At 40.6% G+C, this 20829-nt stretch overlaps 1 protein-coding gene and 2 pseudogenes across 8 annotated transcripts in view; 1 reads left to right on the top strand and 2 right to left on the bottom strand.

Annotated features, from left to right (window-relative positions):
* The window catches only part of LOC128928221 (uncharacterized), a 149501-nt gene extending 137863 nt beyond the window's left edge, over window positions 1–11638 (bottom strand). For all 7 annotated transcript variants that reach the window (XM_078332437.1, XM_078332438.1, XM_078332433.1 and 4 more), the window contains exons 1-3: window positions 11487–11638; window positions 7327–7402; window positions 6221–6437 (exon numbers count right to left, since the gene is read on the bottom strand). The gene's annotated coding sequence lies outside the window, so the exon portion shown is untranslated. The remainder of the gene's footprint in view (window positions 1–6220; window positions 6438–7326; window positions 7403–11486) is intronic.
* LOC118143031 (DNA damage-inducible transcript 4-like protein pseudogene) lies at window positions 1839–4740 on the bottom strand (annotated as a pseudogene).
* Window positions 11639–11933: 295 nt separating the features above from the next.
* LOC100414416 (mortality factor 4-like protein 1) lies at window positions 11934–20439 on the top strand (annotated as a pseudogene). The gene is made up of 2 exons (XR_013520269.1): window positions 11934–12368; window positions 18967–20439. The product of XR_013520269.1 is annotated as a mortality factor 4-like protein 1 (transcript).
* Window positions 20440–20829: the final 390 nt, after the last annotated feature.

Here is a 20829-nt window from a genome sequence, read left to right as displayed (position 1 = left end):
TAACCTCTCGTAAGCCCCTTTCTCTCTAATCTCCTGATAGTATCCTAATTCAGAGCCTCATATCAACCTATCATCTGCACGGCTGTAAAAACTAGCCTAATAACTGGTCCCTGCATTTAGCCTCTCCCTACTCCAAAATATATCTTAAATACTTCTGCCAGATTAATTTTCCTAATGCACAACTCTGATTTTTTATCCCCTTGCTCAAATGCCTTACAGTCTACAAAATAGAGTCTAGACTTCCCAGTCTAGCATTTAAAAGTAGAATCCAGCCACAGTCTATGTTTAAAATCTGATTTTCCTCTACTTTTTCTCAGCTATTTTGTCCTTTGTTTTAACTCACATTTTTCTCCCCTCTAATTTCATGCTTTCCTGCCTGGGAAATGGCCTTTCCTTCCTTCTCTGCTGTTGCAGATTCTACACTCCTTCAAGGTCCAAGGTCTAGCTCAGTGTCACATCCTCTGCAAAGCCTTCTCTTAATGTCTCATCTGGAAGTTACTACTTCCACCTCCAAAGTGCTCTGAAGGACATTTTGAAAATGCCTCTTTCTCAACTTTCTTCTATTTCTTATTTTCCCTATCAATTTCTTGAGAAGAAGATCCTACTCTAATTTGCTTTTGTATTTTCCAATTGAATAGCACAGTAATATTTGCAAGTTGGTCAACTAAATAAATAATAGTTGAAAAAATAAATATGTACATATCCAACAAATAGGCAATATCACATCAGTTTTATGTAAAAGAAGACATGCTGTAACACATAGAAAAATACTGTACTTGATACTGTAGCCAGACATCCACAAAAAAAGAAAAAAGTACATTGAAAAGGAGTACATATTTATATCTAGGTAACAATATAAAAACATCTTTTCTAAGAAAGATATCAGAGTATCTACTTTAATCAATCAATATATTCTATTACAAAGCTTGTGTATAGTTTTTAATGGCCAAACATACCCCATTTTTTACTCTCACATTCTTTATTACTAATACTAGGAAATGCTCATGATTTGGCTCTAGATAGTTAAATAACATTTGAAACACCATCAATTCTGAATATGGCCAACGTGAACCCAGAATCTGGTAATGTATTTCCTGAAAAATAGAGTTAATGTCAATGTTTTACTATGAACCTTTGAAATCACTATCAAATTCGTTTTTTTTTTTTCATGTGTGCCTAGTGAGGTGCTTGGTACATAAACAATAACCAAATATTGAATGAATCAATCAACAAGAGTGCCGATAGTAGTTTAGCTACTACCCTCTGAGTGGTAATCATGCACCAAGAAATTGAGCTGATAAAGAGCTACATAGAAAATAGGTGCTCAGGAAATATTTGTTGAGTTTAATTCATATAATTTTAGAGCTGGCCAGTCATAGTGGTTCACTATCTAATCCCAGCACTTTGGGAGGCTGAGGCAAGAGAATCACTTGAGGCCCAGAGTTCAAGACCAGCCTGGGAAATAAGGTGAGACCTCCATTTCTAATTTTAAAGATAGAGGGATAGATAGATAGATATGTATATAAATATATAGAGATATATAAAATGTAAATTTAAAAAATATATTTGAATATATAAACTTATATATTTGAATATATAAATATATGTGGATATACATGGATATATATTTATAAATATATTGGCTATACCTCTACTAATATTGTAATATATAAATATATGACTATATATTTATTAAAATATAGAGATAGCTATATATACATGTATACATATCTATATATGTATATGTCATTTATATATTTAGACCTATATATCATACATATAGATAGACATATATATCTCTGGATATATAGATACATACATGTCTATAGTTATACAATTTTAGAGCTGGAGAGTACTTTAGAGATGATATACCTTCTGGTTATCGCTCTCTATGGGTACACAGAGCTTTTTGCGTATGCTTATTATGCTTATTAAAGACAGGTACTAGCAAGTACTTAGTTTTCTTCATGTTAACTCCTTGAAGGCAAAGATGTGATGACACACCTTCTCCACCTGGCCAGATGCTTGGTTGGCAGATTGTAGGCACTTGAATGCTTGCTAAATGAGTGAATGAGAGTGAGTCTAGACCTCTGCTATCCAATATAGTAGCCATTAGCCATATGTGGTTATTTAATTTAATTATAATTAAATAAAATGCAAAATTCAGTTCTTTAGTCACACCTACTGCATTTCAAGTGTTCAGTCACCACATGTGGCTAGTGACTACCATATTGGACAGAGCAGAGAATATTTCCATCATGCAGAAAGTTCTGTTAGACAGCGTTGATCAAGACTATTTCCCTTTTCCCTCACTCTGCAGAACAGAGTGAGTTCAGGGAAGTTTTTGCTTGCTCAAAATTAAACCATCAGAAGCAGAACTGAGATTAAAACTGGGAACTCCTAGCTCAATATCCATTGTTGTTGAGTCATACCTCTGATTCATTTCAGAATTCTAACAGTATGTAGCCTTAACTTAAATCTCCATATGAGCTTATGGACATTATGGGAAACATCATCTTTGTCTTATCATTGTTATATAAGCAATTTTATTTTTGTATCTTACTTGATCAATTTGCATGTTTTATGAAAATATATGTAACAGGTAAAAGAAAATGTACTTGGAAGTTCTTTACCTCTGGTATAAAAGGAAAAAATAATGCTAATTTAAAAAATGCTTTCCAGGTATCTAGCTAAATAAAATACTACAGTATTCTGGTTTTGTGCCAATTTACTTAGAAAATACATAGTGTAGGCTCTGGTTGAATGTGCGTTTGCTTTGTTTTTTTTTTTTTAAAGCATTCCTCTTTGGTTTATTGAAAATTATTTAGATCCAAATTACTTTTTTCAGAAAACAAAGGGGATTTTTTTATTTGAAAACAAAGGTCATATTTAATTACAACATCACCAGATATGTGAGTGCATACCAAAGAACAGTTAGAAAATTGGTGTTAAAAAAGCAAAAAGTATAATGACAGAAAACATGACAGAGTGCACCTCTAAGGAGATGATGCAGGCTAATTGGATAAAAACAAACACCTCCCAACTATTTCTACACACACATACATACAGGTTATATAAGCAAAGTAAATCAACAAATTATTAAGATTTTCCAAATTTGGAATTTCAGGTGAGAAAAGATTCTCTCAACTGTTTTGGAAAGCATCAGTATTTTCTTTCTTTTTTTTTTCAGTTCAATATTTTGCATTTTTCTAGTTTAAAAACAATATTTAACACTTAAGAACAAGGGAAACTGAACTTATGAAAGCATCCAAAACAACACTGTGGTTACTGAAATGGCAGCACAAGCTTTTGTTGCCTTTTTAAAACATTAGCGTGAGGAAGTCACCAAGAAACAGTGAAGCAGTTCCATTATAGCCGTAATATTTCTCATTCACTCTTACCTAGGGTTAAGCTTTAATTAAACTCACCTACTTAATCCTACCCTCCTGTCTAAGAACCATTCAAATTTGAATCAGGAACTGGTGGTGTAGGCTTCTGGAAGTTTTGATAGGCTAAGTATCACTTAGTAAGATTCTGTGATTTAAAGAATCACTCTGAAAACTTACAGAAAAAAAAGCCATATGAAAATCGAACTAGGCAAATCTGGTTTATATAGTCTATTAGCAAGCCTACCTGAAACAAAATTGTGGAATCAAATGTACAACTCAAATGGACTTCTACTTTTGCTTACCTATTCCATCTCATTCAATTCTCTACAAAAATCTGATATATGCAGAAAACGTACACTATACTATTTTGGATCATTTCTCCAAAGGCCAGAAAATCAGCCTGTTAGCTGCAGTTGCTATGAATGTGAAACACAAAAAGAAAATGGACTACATTTGGGGTTTCTTACTGAGGGTAGGTGGGGCAAACTATAAATGACTTTAGCTGACTAGCTGAGTAGTTTCGCTACCCAATCATGAAAAAACCTTTATAAATGTTCCCTTTTTAGGACCCTTCAATGACTGTTGTTTCAATCAGTGAGTAAAGTTTTTTCTTAACAAGTCGAAATCCTGAGCTGAGAATCAGAGTTCTCCTGAAACCAGAGAAGCAACCTCTACTAAAGAAGTCCCTGAATCTAGTCCACGAGCAGTTCTCCTGCTTAAACACAAGTGTAAGCTCAAAAGTAGGCACCATGCTACAATCACACACAATCCTATCCAGCTTTTTACATACATTTTCAATTTCCAACTTCACACGCATAACACAACCTCGCAAGCCACAGGGCTCCGTGGAGGAAAGCCGTAGGACATCTTGAGCAATTCTCTGGGTCAGTTTCTCTGGGACAAGGACCTTTGAGCAACCAAGTTTGGTTTGCTTTGATTGGGACAGACAGTTCTCCAGTATTTTCACCAAATTCTGGCAAGTTGATTCCTCAAATATTACCTCGTTGAGGTTTGGTTCAGGAACAACATAATCCCAGTAGTCAAAATCACTTAGCAGGCTCTCTGGGTGATAGCTGTGGTCCAGCAATTCTGAAATGCTGGCCGGGTTCTTACTGTTCAAACTGCCAGTTGCAACCATGGTCAAGGGCTCTGTTTCCCTCGCGGGGACCAACGACCTTTCCTGAGCTCTCCCGGGAGTTTGCGGGGGCGGATGCGCTGGCTGCCAGGTAAACACAGGCAGGTGCAGCCTCAGGAGTCCCCTCTCCCGGGGGCTCAGTGACCTGCAGACCCCAGCAGCCAGTGGCACCCTGCTCACCCCGCGCCCACCCCGCGCCTGCTCCTTGCAGCAGCCAGCATCAGTATTTTCTAAAATGCTCTCAGAGAAAAAGCCTAATGTTCTACAAGAAATTAGTATTTAGTATTTCCCAGAAAGAGAAATCCAATTCTGCCTGATAGTACAGGAATAATTATATGAGGTCAGAAGTGATCATCCTCATAACTATCCTAACATTAGAATGTGAAGGAAGCAAGGAAGGGGTGCCAAATTGAGTCTGAGATCCCCTGCATGCTATCAGTCTAGGGTTCACAGGGATATTACAATTGCTCAAAGAACACATTTTGATCCACTCTATGTTTTGACTGGAAAAAAGTTAATGAATAAATTTTGTGGTTTGTCATAGAAAAGTAGTCTAGTGTTTGCTTTTAAGAACTACAAAGGCAATTTACCATCTTTTCATAGAAATTTGAAAATTAGATAAAAAAGAACTAGTTATGAAAGAGATCAAGTTTTAGAATTAAAGGAGGTACCTTAGAAAGTATCTGGTTCTTTCCTTGAAAGCCTTTATTCTCCTGTCAGATAGACTAGTAATCAAGATGATAAAATGTCAGTACTTAGGTATCAGTAACATCCCTATTCAATCACAGGACCAAAGAGAGTTTTGTTTGTTTGTTTGTTTTAACTGTCATATTTCCTTTGATGTAAAATGAAAACCTTTTGCTTGGCTGGGAATGTAATTATTCAAGCTCCTATGTCATTCTCTTATAATCAATCCTCAATAACTCTAGTCAAATTTGGTTTTAGGCAATGGAAAATTAAAGCAAGTATTTGATTCAATTTTGTTAGAACATAAGCTTTTTCAAACAACCCAATATAGCATGTTTCTCAAAAATAAATTATCTATAGGGGAAAAAAAGTCATGGACTCCTGCTGATTTAAATTATTGTAATTATAATGTTACCTAAATGTATATTATACATAAAATTCAATATCTTACAAATTTTATATTATAAAACAATATAAATTTACAAATTAAATCCAACATAGTGTCTTAAAAATATGTTTTAAATTAACAATTTTTGAATGTTCACTTACTCAGCAAACATTTATTTGAGGATCTAGTCTGTTCCAGGCACACAAGTATGTAATTCTAGCTGTTATCGCAAACACATCCCAAATTCCAGTGGCTTAAGAGATTAAACATTTAAGTGAATAAGCCAATTACAGAAGGACAAATATTGTGTGATTTCATTCATAGAGTAGTCAAATTTATAGAGACACAAGGTAGAATAGTGGTTTCCAGGGTCTGGGGTTGGGGGAATGGAGAGTTATTGTGAAATGGGTACAGAATCTCAATTTTGCAAGATGAGAAGAGTTCTGGAGGAGGATGGAGGTGATGGTTGCACAACAATGTGACTATACTTAATGCCATAGAACTGTACACTTAAAAATGGGTAACATGATCATTTTATGTCATATGTATTTTTCCACAATCTTTTAAAATAGTAATTTTTAAAACCACACATAGCAAATTAAATGCTAATTTTTCACTTACCTCACAAACTGATATCCTGGTTATAAATTGCCAAGAGGGACCCAGACAGGTAGAGGCTTTCCCATCTTCCGCATCTGGCATCCAGCATCATCCTTGATGTCAACATCCAGCCATCAGATGGGAGAAGAGTGAAAGGATCACATGCGAGAAGTTTTTATGGGCCAGGCCTGGAAGTTGCACACATTCCACTGGCTGGAACTGAGCCTTGCAGCAGCACCTGATTGCAAGAAAGACCGGAAAATAGAGTCGAACTGTGTACTCAAGAAAACGGCTTTGGTGATAACCTAGTAATCTATGCCATAGTCCATCCATTTGGTCACCAAGAAAAGCCATTTCACTCTTCTTCCCAAACAAATAATACATTCATTCTGTCACCAAATGAGATAACCTAAAATCTACCCAGTCATTGCATCAAGTTCAAAGTACAGGATTCCCACGTAATACACAGGATTCTCCATCAGATCTGAATATAATTCCACATTGTCCTGTGACCCAGTTATTCTCAACTAAGAATGATTTTGTCCCCCAGGAGATATTAGGCAATGTCTGAAGATATTTTTGATTAATACAACTGGGAGTGAGGGGCAATTAATGAGTAGGGGCCAGGGAAGCTGCTAAACCTTGTACAATACAAAGGACAGCCCCACTACAAAGAATTGTCCGGTCTAACATTTTAATTAAAGCTGTGGCCTATGAACTAATAAAATATCTTCCCTCACTCACACCCTTCTTCACTCCATGCCTCTCTTTCTCTCAATTTAAGAAGGCTACTTTGGGACCATCAGACTTAAATGTGAAGACCACATCCTAAATAAAATCATTGCTTCATGGCTGAGTCTTAATGGGCCCTTGTTGCTCAAGAACTTTTTCAATCTTATTTCCTATTCATTGAAGTATAGAGCAGTTTTAGGTTTTCCAATCTTTTGAGGTTCCAAATTTCTGGACTCTCTCTATATTCCTTTTCATTTATGCTTGCAAACCTGCTAATTATTGCATGAGTTCATCTCATGTTTCTAAGATCTTACTGAATTCAGCCAATAAATATAACCTACTAACATTCCATTTTCCAACCTCTTCTAGAACTGTGGGTTTTGTAGGTACCTTACCTTTTTTCCAAATTTCTGCAGGTAGAAGGTTGATAGGAAAGCTTCCCCTCTGCCTTCTGAAGGTTTGCCGAAATAACTGACAATAAATTCACAGGAGAAAATGCATACAAATTTATTAATGCACATGGACAGAGTAGTAGTGCAAATATGAGACTCAAAGAAAGACCAGAGGGTTGAGACTTAAATATCCTCTTCATAGGGAGAGGTAAAGGGAGGAGTGTACACAGTTTTAAGGTGTAGTAAATGCTTTTCAAGAGAATTGAATAAGCCTGTAAGAACTGTCACACCTCTGGCAGCAAGCAGTCTTAGCATACGTCTATTCACTCTCGTTTTACCTGAGAGTTAAAACACAAAGGATAGGTCTATAAATTCAGATCATTTCAAAAAATAGGTATTGAATACACACTAGGTATTGGAATATTTGGAAAAGATACAAAGATGATCAGTGAATCACCCATCTTTAAGAAACTTGCATTATAAGTACTGGAGTAGATGATTAGACCTGCTGTGTCAACATACATTCCACCATCCTATTCATTCCACCACTTTTCAGTTGGAAAACTGAAAATTACATTTCTCAGACTCCCTTGACACTCAAGTTTTAGTTGCATATGAGGCCTGTCAAATAAATGTCCTTATGAAAACACAGGTGCAAGTGAAATGGAGGCTCTCTTCTTGCTGCTGAGTCACTTGCAAGCAAGGTCTGATGACATGTCTGTGTCATTCAAACTCCTCATAATCTTGATGGGTGTGAGAGCCAGCGGTGGTGGCAGCAGCAGCAGCATGTTTTAGTGTCAGCGTCCCATCCCAGCTAGAGTGTATGTTAGTCAGAATAAGCTAGCCTTATGCTGTAGTGACAAGCAGCCCCCAAAATCTCAGTGGCTTAATATAAAAAAGTTTCCTTCTCACATACAAAAATGTTTCCTGCAGGTGTAGGCAGTTGCTTTCCATGTGGTGACTCAGAGATCTGGGCTACTTCAATCTTGTGGCTGCTACATCTTAACCCAAGGTCTCCTGCATGATAATTGTGGCAGGGAAGAGATAGTCTAGAGAACTGCTCAAAGGCTTTTCACTATCTCATCCTGGTAGTGACACTTCTCACATTTTATTGGTTACAACTCATCACGAGGCCCCATTCACCTGTAAGGGAACTGGGAACAGTAAATTTCCACATGCTCAGAAGCAAAGGAGGACCAGATACTAGTGGACACTAGTAATGTTTGCCACAAGGCATGTGACTTTGAATTCAGCAGGCTGTTCACCTCAACTCCTGCAGCCCTTCTATGGATTTCAGAAGCAACGAATTGCCTGGATGAAATCCCTTTGTTTTTTTGAAATATCTAGAGTGGTTTTGGCTTCCTACAGTGAACCCTGACTGTATCATTTGTGTGCTGGTGGCTTTCCGTCCTCTTCCATCCATTCTATACTTTTCAGTGCCCTACTTTGTGCCCCAAGAGTCTGTCCTCTATGAACTGCATGTTCTGGGACCCTCTACCCTCTGGCCTTGATTGGTTTTGGAACATGGGAGGCACCACCAAGAGATCAGAAAGTAGGAGGTGAGAGAAATCAGGATATCTGTTCCCTCTTCCTTTCAACTTCTCACTAGATTGTGGGTCCCTTACCCTGTCAACTCTGTGAAGAGTCCTTTCATTGAACTTTCCTCATTTAAACACATTGAATATATGTTTCCTGCCTTGACCATGACTCCTATCAGGTGTTTAATCATCAAACCATGAGTCTAAAAAAGAGTAACAGACTGCCTTCCATCTTATAAAGCAGAAGAGCTTTATCAAATGCAAATCTGAATATATCATTCCTCTGCTTTAAAATTTCAGTGGCTCTTTGTTAACCCCTGTCACTATACCCGACTCTAAGTTGCAACTAGACAGAACTAATTTCAGTTCCCTCTGCAACATGGTCTCTCTTCCTCTGAGCCTCTGCACAGGCACTACCTCTTTCCTGGAAACTGTTCCCCACCCGTGCTCATCATTCAGACCTCAGCTCAAAGGCCTGAATTCAGGCTTCACTTGCCCCAGAAAGCATTCCATAAACCTATTATTTATCCCTGTTAGACGTTTGTATATTCTCCTACAGCAGCCTCCATTCACCACCATATACAGATGGCACTCAGTGCTACATTGTATTGCAACTGCCTGCTTACTTCTCTATGTCCTCCAGTAGACTGTGAGAGGTAAGACAGGCACTGCATCTCAGATCTATAGGACCTATCAAGGTGCTTGGCACATAATAGATAATCAATACTGGACAGTTCCTGAATGTTATTGAAAAAGCTTGAACTGTCTTCCTCTGGTCATCATTCTCTCTCTTTTCATTCACTGACAAAAAAAATCAGAAAAATATTAATAAAAATGTAATTTATATTTACCCACCTCTCATTACTACCTTCCATTCACTTCCTAGACCGTTTTCATCTTACTTTGTTACTATCTTTTATGACAACTTCTCTTGCCAAGATTACCAATGACCTCCTAGACCTTCAATGCAGTAGCTTCTTTTCAGTCCAAATCCTCTGAGAGTGCTCTGCAGCACTCTCTTGAAATGGTCCTTTTTGTCCTGCATGCATCACGGATTGCTCTCTCCCCTCTCTCTCTCTCTCTCTCACACACACACACACACACACACACACACACACACACACACACTTTAGCTGATCTGTTTGCATATCTGTTTTTTCTCCACTCCTTTATAAGTCTCTATGTCTTACTCATTTGCATCTCTAGTACCCAGGATAGTGCCTGGTATACAACAGAACCTTGTGACTACGAATGTTACATGACTAAAACTCTCTGGATTTCCAGGCCATCTCTTTATCTCCTCTTTCTCGGACTGCTTGTTCTTAGCCACCTTCATGATCTCCTCTTTGTCTACCCTTTAAAGATTCTTCAGAGTAACTCATCCTTATCCACCTTTTGGGCTTCAGCCATCAGCAATTACCTCAATTCCCAGATGTAGATTTTTAATTCCCAATGTGTTTTTAGGAGCTAAGGCTGCCTCGCTCTCCCTGTATGTACTGAAAGCAACTCCCATAAAGACCCATTATGTCTTCCATTCCCAACCTGCTCTCCTCCTGCTTTCAATGTTCAGTCAATGAAATTAACATTCATCCAGTGCCCTAAAAGACAAACCTCAAAGTCCTCTAATGCATCTCACTGTCTTTGCCCCCTGTCCAGCAGGGTAAGGAGGTTTATCCATTACCAAATCCCCACCCCTGAACCTGCCTCTGAGTCTTTATCTATTTATTTATTGATTTATTCTGTCACCTCCTCCTGGAACACCTTAATCCCACTTTGTCCTAAATCATTTTCATCCTGTGAAATTCAGAAAACTGATTAACTTCAATTGTTTCTCTGAGTTCTACATAGGTTTTGTTTTTTTAATAACCTGTCTAAACATGTCTTCCTCACTAGATTGTAAAATTCTTGAGGGTAGTTATTGCTTTTTGGCTATTAGGTCTAGCCAATGATTGCCATTTTAAATTTTTTATATGAAAGCATGAGTAAATAAGTAAACATAAAGAAAATCTTTTCAACTAAACTCGTTCAGCGATTACTGAGACAGAATCTGAGTGAAAAGAACAATAACTCAGTTTAAAAATATGAACATCATGTAACCAAGTTTATTACATTAATTGTAACAATATATGCATGATTATGGAAGGCAGGTAATTGTTATTCACCTACGTAGGGAGATATTTTTTTTTTTTAAGCCTACCCTGAAGATTTTGTTTTGTTTTTTTTGGGTCCCGTTCTGTTGCCCAGGATGGAGTGCAGTGGAGTGATCTCGGATCACTGCAGCCTCCGCCTCCCAGGCTAAGGCTAATCTCCCTCCTCAGCCTCCCGAGAAGCTGGGATTACAGGCGTGCACCAGCACCCCAGACTCCCTGCAGAATTTGATTTTAAGCATTTCAGTTCTCAGTATAGACAAATATTCGAAGGGAAGGTATTATTTTAACTGCTTCTTTGCTCTTTTATCTTTTGTCCTGGATGACAGGAATTAGACAAGCCATACACCAGATGACAGGAATTAGACAAGCCATACACCAGATGACAGGAATTAGACAGGCCATACACCATACACTGCAGCAGTGCAGTGCCTGGGCACTTGAGAGGCCCTCACCACATCCTTTTCCTTTTTCCTACCTTGTCTTCCTTTTATACTTGAAGGCTTGTGAAATTGGAGTACCTAAAGGAAATTTTGGTTTTAGGATTTCAATTTGACCAAAACAGCGCTGAGGATATTTTAACTGCGTCTGTGAACCCATGGCTTTCAAACCCAAAGGAAAGAAATCACTGGAGGGGGTGGGGAGAAAGGAGGCGGTGCAAAAACTGAAAAGAAAGGCGGAGAGGAGGCGGTAGAAGGAAGCTTTTTCGGTCAGGTTGTCTTTTCCCAACCCCAGAAAAGCGTTACGCGCTAACTGCCGTCGCATGTTAAGAGTCCGCGGCGGAGCCCACGCCCTCCCACAAGTCTCCGTCCTCCCTCCCGCTTCCGCCCCCCCATGCGCGCTGCAGGCCGCGGCCGCTGGGGGCGCCCCGGACCCCGGAGGCGCTTAGGCGGCGGTTCCTCGAGCCTCGCCTCTCCAGGCTCTCAGACGGGCAGCAGCGGCCGTGGCGAGCTGCGCACCGAAAGGGCGCCCACCTCCCCAGGCGAGCTGCAGCACGACCATTTCTCGCGGGCGGCCGGGGTCCGCGCTGCAGCTGCCGCAGCGCTCCGGCCCAGGCTGCCCGAGATGGGGCGGCGGCGGCCCCAGCTGCGGCCGGCCTGCGGCGCCCCCCGGCTGCGCCCCCGCGCGTAGCTCGCGGCCGAGGCCATGGCGCTGGGCGGATCCGGGGCTCGGCAGAGCTGAGGCGGCGGCGCCTGGCAGTGCGCCCTGCTGGCAGGCGCCTGGCTCTCACGATGATGATGAAGAAGTTTAAGGTGGACTTCGAGCTCGAGGAGCTCTCCTCGGTACCCTTCGTCAATGGGGTCCTCTTCTGCAAGATGCGGCTACTGGACGGCGACAGCTTCACCGCCGAGTCCTCCAGGTAACTCGTCCCTCGCGCCGCCTCGCCCCTGGCTTCTTGGCCAGGCTTGTTGGATGAGCAGCATCTCTCATTGGCCCATTTGCTTGCCTTTCCTAGAGACCGCTCTGAAATCAGTCGAATTTATTGATCTGCAAAGTGCTTTGCAAATGGGTTCATCTCAACTGGTCTTGGCTCCTGGGCTCCTGACTCCAGATGGTGCTGGTATCTGCTCTTCCCTCCCAAATCCTCCAGGAATGGGAGCAATGGCCAGAGGGAGAGTATGCTTCTGGTTTCTCTTAAGACATTTCCATATTTGTGAAATGCAAAGTAGAACTTGAGCTTTAAAACAAAAACAAAAATAACCCAAACTGCTGGAGTTCCAAGAGCCCAACTCTCTGAACAGAAACCTGTGCTTAGCACCATTCCTTCTCCCTGGTAGGTTACAGGGGGACTTGGCCACCCAGTCTGAGGCTGGGGTAGTAGGCCTGGCCAGGCTGCTTAAGTCAGGTGCTCCTGGCAGATGAGACTACGGTCTGTGCCTCATCAGAGATCGGTGTCTCCAGTTACCCGCTTAGGCTGGTTGAATTAGTCTTGAAGTGACCACTCGTGGGTCTCGGTGTGGAGGACTTAGAGCCAGACGGGGAGCCCAGGCCCTGCCCTCATTTTGAAATGAGCCCCTGGGCACTCCCAGAGAGAGGCATTAGCAGGTTACAGAATGAAGTCACGTGTGGCAGTGTTTCTTGAGTAATTTCAGAGCTACTCACAGGTTGCCAGATGTACCCTAAAGTGCGTTCTTTGATATGTATATATAAACCCAGAAGTTTATGTGGCTCACAGTTTTGGAGACTGAGAAGTCCAACAGCACAGTCTAGTGTTTGGTTAGGATAATTTATGGTGGAAAGGTGGAAGGCAAGTGAGCATGTGAGATGGAGAGAAAAGAAAGCCAAAAGCCCACGATAACTAATGCACGACCACAATAACAACTTTAATTTAGGTTGGGCTTGATGGCTCACACCTGTAATCCAAGCACTTTGGGAGGCTCAGGCAGGAGGATCACTTGAGCCCAGGAGTTTGAAACCAGCCTGGGCAAAACAGGGAAATCTTGTCTCTACAAAAAATTTAAAAATTAGGCCAGACACAGTGGTTCATGCCTGTAATCCCAGTTCTTTGGGAGGCCAAGGTGGACAGATCACTTGCGGCCAGGAGTTTAAGACCAACCTGGCCAACAGGTGATACCCTATCTCTACTTAAAAAAAAAAAAATACAAGAATTAGCCAGGTGTGGTTCTGGATGCCTGTCGTCCCAGTTATGCGGGAGGCTGAGGCATGAGAATCCCTTGATCACAGGAGGCGGAGGTTACAGTGAACCAAGATGACGCCACTCAAGGCTACAGTAAGCCATGTTCACACCACTGTACTCCAGCCTAGGTGACAGAATGAGACTGTGTCTCAAAAAAACTGAAAAACCCAAAACATTAATTTATTCGGGAGGGCAGAGCCCTCATGACCTCGTCACCTCTTTCTTTTTTTTTTTTGAGACAGAGTCTAACTCTGTCGCCCAGGCTGGAGTGCAGTGGCTCAATCTCAGCTCACTGCAACCTCTGCCTCCTGGGATCAAGCTATTCTCCTGCCTCAGCCTCCTGAGTCGCTGGAACTACAGGCTTGTGCCACCATGCCCAACTAATTTTTTGCATTTTTAGTAGAGATGGGTTTTACCATGTTAGCCAGGATGGTCTCAAACTCCTGACTTCATGATTGACCCACCTTGGCCCCCCAAAGTTCTGGGATTATAGTCATGAGCCACCGTGCCCAGCCAGTCACTTCTTTTAAAAGAAATACAACTGACATACAATATTTATACTTATTTATGGGGTACAATATAATGTTTAGATACATATATAAATTATTTAGTGATCAAATTAAGGTAGTTACCATATCCATCACCTCAAACATTTATCATTTTTTGTGATGAGAATATTTTAAAATCTGTTTTCTAGCTATTTTGAGATGTATATTATTGTTAACTCTAGTCATCCTACTATACAATAGACCATCAGAACTTATTTCTCCTATCTAACTGTCGCTTTGTACTTACTGACCAATCTCTTACCATCCCCTCCTCCTTCTTACTCTCTCCCTCCACTGGCAACCATTATTCTACTCTGTACTTGTATGAGAAAAACGTCTTTTTTTTTTTTTTTTGAGACGGAGTTTCGCTGTTGTTACCCAGACTGGAGTGCAATGGCACGATCTTGGCTCACCAAAACCTCCGCCTTATGGGTTCAAGCAATTCTCCTGCCTCAGCCTCCCGAGTAGCTGGGACTACAGCTACAGGTGCACACCACTACGCCCAGCTAATTTTTGTATTTTTTTTTGTTTTTTTCGAGACGGGGTTTCGCTCTTGTTACCCAGGCTGGAGTGCAATGGCGCAGTCTTGGCTCACACAACCTCCACCTCCTGGGTTCAGGCAATTCTCCTGCCTCAGCCTCCTGAGTAGCTGGGATTACAGGCACGCGCCACCATGCCCAGCTAATTTTTTGTAGTTTTAGTAGAGACGGGGTTTCACCATGTTGACCAGGATGGTCTTGATCTCTTGACCTTGTGATCCACCCGCCTTGGCCTCCCAAAGTGCCGGGATTACAGGCTTGAGCCACCGCACCTGACCGTACTTTTTTTTTTTTTTAGTAGAGACGGGGTTTAACCTCGTTGACCAGGATGGTCTCGATCTCTTGACCTCGTGATCCACCCGCTTTGGCCTCCCAAAGTGCTAGGATTATAGGTGTGAGCCACCGTGCTCGGCCGAGAAAAACTTCTTAGATTCTACATGAGATCATGTGGTATTTGTCTTTCTATAACGGCCTAATTTCATTTAACATAATGTCATCCAGGTTCATTCATGTTGTCACAAATGCCAGGCTTTCCATCTTCCAGGTTAATTCCATAGCCTGACTATTATGAATACTGCTGCAGTAAGAGTAAAGGTATCTCCTTGACATACTGATTTTCTTTCCTTTGGATATATATCCAGTAGTGGGATTGCTGGATCATATGGTAGTTTTACCAGCAGTGTGTAAGGGTAACCTTTTCACCATAACCTTTCAATACTTGTTATCTTTTTATTTTTTGATAGTAGCCAGTTTTACTGGACTGAGATGATATTTCCTGGAGTTTTGATTTGCATTTCCCTGACGATTAATGATGTTGAGCATTTTTCATATATATGCTGGCCATTTGTAAGTCTTTTGAGAAATGTCTATTTAGGTTTTTTGCCCATTTTAAAATCAGATGATTTGTTTGTTGTTTGTTGTTGTTGCTGCTGCTGCTGCTGCTGAGTTTTTTGAGTTCCTTACATATTTGGGTTATGACCCCTTATGAGATGCATAGTTTGCTAATGTAATTTCCCATTCTGTAGGTTATCTCTTTGCTCTGTTGATTTCTTCTTTTTTTTTTTTTCAATTGAGATGAGAAGCCTCTGCTTTGTAGTGGCAAAAAAAGAAATGAAGTCTCCCTCTGTTGCCCAGGCTGGAGTACAGTGGCATGATTTTGACTCACTGGAACCTCTGCCTCCCTGGTTCGAGCAATTTTCCTGTCTCAGCCTCCCCAGTAGCTGGGAATACAGGCACTCACTACCATGCCCAGCTAATTTTTGTATTTTTAGTAGAGACAAGGTTTCACTATATTGGTCGGGCTGGACTCGAATTCCTGACCTCAGGTGACCTACCCACCTCGGCCTCCCAAGGTGCTGGGATTACAGGGGTGAGCCACTGTGCGCAGCCTGTTGATTGTTTCTTTTGCAGAAGCTTTTGAGTTTGATGTAATACCATTTGTCTACATTAGCTTTTGTTTTCTGTGCTTTTGAGGTTTTATACAAAAAAAAAAAAAAAAAATCCTTGCCTAGACCACATATCACAGAGCTTCCCCCCTGTGTTTTCTTTTTGAGTTTGTAATTTTGAGTCTTACATTTAAGTCTGTAATCCATTTTGAGTTAATTTTTGCCTGTGGTGAGAGATAAAGGTCTAGTTTCATTCTTCTGCATGTGGATAGCCAGTTTTCCCAGCACCTTTTATTGAAGAAACTGTTCTTTCTTTAGTTTATGTGCTGGGCAAATTTATTGAAAATCTGTTGACTGTCGATGCATATTTCTGGGCTTTTGGTTTTGCTCCATTGGGCTATTTGTTTTTATGCCAACACTATGTAGGTTGTTGTTGGGGTTCAAGAGGTTCTTGAAAATGCCAAAGGAGTAGAAAGCTTCTTCAAAGAGATAACAGAAAACTTCTTCTTCTTCTTCTTTTTTTTTTTTTTTTAAAAACGGGGTTTCACCATGTTGGTCAGGCAGGTCTTGAACTCCCACCCTCAGGTGATCCGCCTGCATTGGCCTCCAAAGTGTTTGGATTACAGGTGTGAGCCACTATGCCCAGCCAAAACTTCTCAAATCTAGAGAAAGATACAAATATCTTACAGGAAGGTAAAAAATCTCTAACCAGATTCAATCTAAATAAGTCTAACCCAAGATGCATAATAATCAAGCTCTCAAAAGTCAAAGAGAGGATTATAATCACCTCTTAAAGGTCCCACCTCTTAATATTGTTATAATGATAATTAAATTTCATTTTAAAAATATTTATTTTAAAGGGAAGCTGACAAGTTTCTTTATTTTATTTATTTATTTACTTCTCAAGACAGTCTTGCATTGCCCAGCTGGAGTGCAGTGGAGTGATCTCAGCTCACTGCAGCCTTGACCTCCCAGGCTCAAGCAATCCTCCCACCTCAGCCTTCCAAGTAGCTGGTACTACAGGTGTATGCTACCACACCCTGCAAATTTATGTATTTTTTGTAGGGATAGGTTTTTGCCATGTTGCCCAGGCTGGTCTCAAACTTCTGGGCTCAAGTGATCTGCCTGCCTTGGCCTCCCAAAGTGCTGTGATTACAGACACAACCCACCATGCCCAGCTGAGAATTGAATTTCACCATGAATTTTGAAAGTGACATTCAAACCACAGCAACATAGAAGCCTAAATCCTACCCTATTATTTCACTATCATCTTGGTTTCAGGCTTATCTCTTGAAATGGATATGGGGAAAGTGTCAGTACTTGAACACAAAGAGAGTTTCTTCTGAACAGGGCCAGACATAAACAAGGCAGGCAGTGATGCAGTGATGTCTTCAGCCATACCACCCTGAACGCGCCCGATCTCGTCTGATCTCAAAAGCTTAAGCAGCGTCGGGCCTGGTTAGTACTTGGATGGGAGACAAGGTAGGCAGTGATAACAAGGAATTTCTCAGAACAACCTCAACTGGAAGGTTTCATGACTACTAAATGCCTCCTTGGCTAATGCCTAATATTCCATAATTAGAAATCTAGTCATCTAAATGAAGGTATTACTGAAGTGTAAATGTAAATGCTGCCAGGAAAGATAACCTTGGAATGAATAATTATTCATACCATGGAGTGAATAATTTTAAACATTCTTTTCCTAAGAGGAAAGGCTTTGAATGAAATTAGGAAGGAGAAAGTATGGGACAATGAGCTTCTGATCATGATAAAAAGAGAAAAAAACAAATAGAAAAATAAAGAGGGTCCCAAAGCCAAACTTGAAGGATTTAGTGATTGAAATGTTAGTAATTAAGAGAGTCCATCTTCAAAATCTTAACAGTATGTAGATGATGAATCTAGGCAATGTTAGATAAGTCTAAAGGGAGAGTGGAAACTTCCATCTGTGGGTGTTGCTTTCAAAACCAGAGTAGGTGGTTAGGCTTGCCTACCTGCCTTCCGTTCTTATGTTGCTTAACCATCCTGTTGCAATTCGTCTGGGCTAATATCTCTGGAAGCTCATGTGGTCTTGCAGGCTGAGAACCAGAACTAAGTATCACTGTGTTGGCTACTGTCAGGCTGTGGCTCTCAGCTTTGAGGCAGTTTCAGTGATTTTACTAGAGATTGGGAACTAAGCACAGGAGACCTATTAGTTACAAAGAACTTTCTAGAACACGAACTTCTCAGGAATTAGACAGACTTAAGTTTGAGTACTGACTCAATGCCTCACTCATTGTGTGACTTTAAGCAAATTGCTTACCTACTCTAACCCTCAGTTTCCCTGTCTGTGCAATGGGATTAATAATACTACTTACCTCTTGAGTTTGTAATATTAAATAATATGGTCCATTTGAAGTGCTTAGCCTTACATTTGGCACATAGTTATTTTTGTAATTGTTTTTATGTTAGGTGTGGTGGTTAGCCTTATGTGTTAACTGGGCTAAGCTATAATACCAGCTACTTAATTAAGTACTAATGCAGAAGTTGTGTGAAGGTATTTTGTAGATGTGGTTGACATCTATGATCAGTTGACTGAAAGTAAAGGAGATTACCCTCTATAATGTGGGTAGGCCTCATCTAATCAGTTGAAGGCCTAAAGAGTAAAATGGGTTTCCTAGAGAAAAAGAAGTGCAGCATAAAATTCTCCCTGGGGGGTGAATCACTTATAAATGGTGCCTAAGCGGGACCCGAAGCCTAAATTCCAGGAGGGTGAGTGAGTGCTGTGCTTTCATGGGCCTCTTCTGTATGAACCAAAGTATGTAAAGGTTGCCATAAAGGACAAACGAGTGAAATAATTCATACATTACAGCGGTTGGAATAAAAATCGGGATGAGTGGGTTCCGGAGAGCCAAGTACTCAAATACGTGGACACCAATTTGCAGAAACAGCGAGAACTTCAAAAAGCCAATCAGGAGCAGTATGCAGAGGGGAAGATGAGAAGGGTTGCTCCAGGAAAGAAGACATCTGGTCTGCAACAGGAAAATGTTGAAGTGAAAACCAAAAAGAACAAACAGAAAACATCTGGAACTGGAGATGGTGGCAGTACCAGTGAGACCCCCCAGCCTCCTCGGAAGAAAAGGGCCCGTGTAGATCCTACTGTTGAAAATGAGGAAACATTCATGAATGGAGTTGAAGTTAAAGTAAAGTTTCCTGAAGAATTAAAACCGTGGCTTGTTGATGACTGGGACTTAATTACCAGGCAAAAGCAGCTCTTTTATCTTCATGCCAAGAAGAATGTGGATTCCATTATTGAGGATTATGCAAATTACAAGAAATCTCGTGGAAACACAGGTAATAAGGAGCATTCGGTTAATGAAGTTGTGGCAGGGACAAGAGAATACTTCAATGTACTGTTGGGTACCCAGCCACTCTACAAATTTGAGAGACCACAGTATGCTGAAATTCTTGCAGATCACCCTGATGCACCCTGTGTCCCAGGTGTATGGAACGCCACATCTACAAAGATTATTTGTACCAATTGGAGCAATGTTGGCCTGTATACCTCTGGATAAGAGCCTTGCTTTATTACTGAATTATCTTCAGGATTTCCTAAAGTACTGGCAAAGAATTCTGCAACTTTGTTTATTTAGTGCCGGTGATTATGAAGCTGCTTCTCCTGAGTACCATTGGAAAGCTGTGTGAGAGGCGCTCTCACTCACTTATGTTTGGATCTCCGTAAACATTTTTTGTTCTTACTCTATCTCTTGTACAAACGATGTGCTTTGAAGATGTTAGTGTATAACAATGTTTGTTCTCTGTTTGATTTTAAACAGAGAAAATAAAAGGGGCAATGGCTTCTTTTTTCTTTTCTTTCTTTTTTTTAATTTTATTTTAAAGTTGCTGCTAGTGTATTCAGTGATGGACAACAGAGGGATATGCTGCAGTGTTTTATTGACTAGTTGACAAAGCTGCTTTTGAATGCTGGTGGTTCTATTCCTTTGACACTACGAACTTTTATAATATGTGTTAATGCTATATGACAAAATGCTCCGATTCTTAGTGCCAAAGGTTCAATTCAGTGTCTATAACTGAACACACTCATCCATTTGTGCTCCTTTTTTTTTAAAATGGTGCTTAAAGTAAAGAGCCCATCCTTTGCAAGTCATCCATGTTGTTACTTAGGCATTTTATCTTTGCTCAAATTGTTGAAGAATGGTGGCTAATGCATGTTTTAACATGATAGATGCCATGTATTGTGTAGCTAGTTTTCTGGAAAATTCAATCTTTTAGGAATTGTTTTTCAGATCTTCAATAAATTTTTTCTTTAAATTAAAAAAAAAAATTCTGTCTGGTCTTCTACTCAACCAGTCTGCCCTACAAATTTCATACTCAAGACTGAAGCATCAATTCCTACCTGATTTTCTTTATTATTATTTTTTATTTTTATTTTTTGAGATGGAGTTTTGCTCTTGCTCCCCAGGCTGGAGTGCAATGGCGCGATCTTGGCTCACTGCAACCTCTGCCTCCTGGGTTCAGGCAATTGTCCTGCCTCAGCCTCCCGAGTAGCTGGGATTACAGGCACGCGCCACCATGCCCAGATAATTTTTTGTATTTTTAGTAGAGACGGGGTTTCACCATGTTGACCAGGATGGTCTCGATCTCTTGACCTCGTAATCCACCTGCCTCGGCCTCCCAAAGTGCTGTGATTACAGGCTTGAGCCACCGTGCCCGG

This window comes from Callithrix jacchus, chromosome 7 (assembly GCF_049354715.1).
Source record: "Callithrix jacchus isolate 240 chromosome 7, calJac240_pri, whole genome shotgun sequence".
In the NCBI taxonomy this organism is placed as follows: Eukaryota; Metazoa; Chordata; class Mammalia; order Primates; family Cebidae; genus Callithrix; species Callithrix jacchus.
This window is presented reverse-complemented; position numbering and strand designations above follow the sequence as displayed.